This window comes from Cyrtonyx montezumae, unplaced genomic scaffold (assembly GCF_038088225.1).
Source record: "Cyrtonyx montezumae isolate F1298 unplaced genomic scaffold, pur_monq_1.0 scaffold_60, whole genome shotgun sequence".
Lineage (NCBI taxonomy): Eukaryota > Metazoa > Chordata > Aves > Galliformes > Odontophoridae > Cyrtonyx > Cyrtonyx montezumae.
Window position 1 is genome coordinate 50,001 of NW_027072068.1, and position 496 is coordinate 50,496.

Consider the following 496-nt stretch of genomic DNA (forward strand, 5'->3'; position numbering starts at 1 on the left):
GGCACGCTCCGCAGCGGGCGGGGACGCGGCAGGGAAACCGACCTGGGTCTGCGGCGGCCCGTAATAGGCAGAGGGGACGGACCCCCGAGGCAGCGTTACGATCGTGGGACGCGCCGCGCAGAGGCTCTGGGCTCGCCCGCGCGCAGCCCCCAACTTATTTGCCTCTTCTTTCTTTTGCTTTCCGGTTTTCCCCTCGTTTGCCACCCCGCCGCGTGGCTGCTCGCGGCCGGCACCCGACGGACCCCGAACCGAGGCAGACGCCGGCACCTCGCACGACAAACGCGGTACACCTGCGGCTCGCGGGGCCGCTCGGCAGTCACACAGCCGGCTTCGGTCGGACGAGCCCGTCCCTGGGAGCCGAGAGGGCGGGTGGACGAGCGAGCGCAGCCTGGGCTGAGTGCCCCAAAGCCGCCAAAGCCACCGCCGCTCTCGCTCCAGCGGACGAGGCACGTTTCACCTCGCGTGCTACGGGAAGCGAACTGGAGAGGAGGCCGCC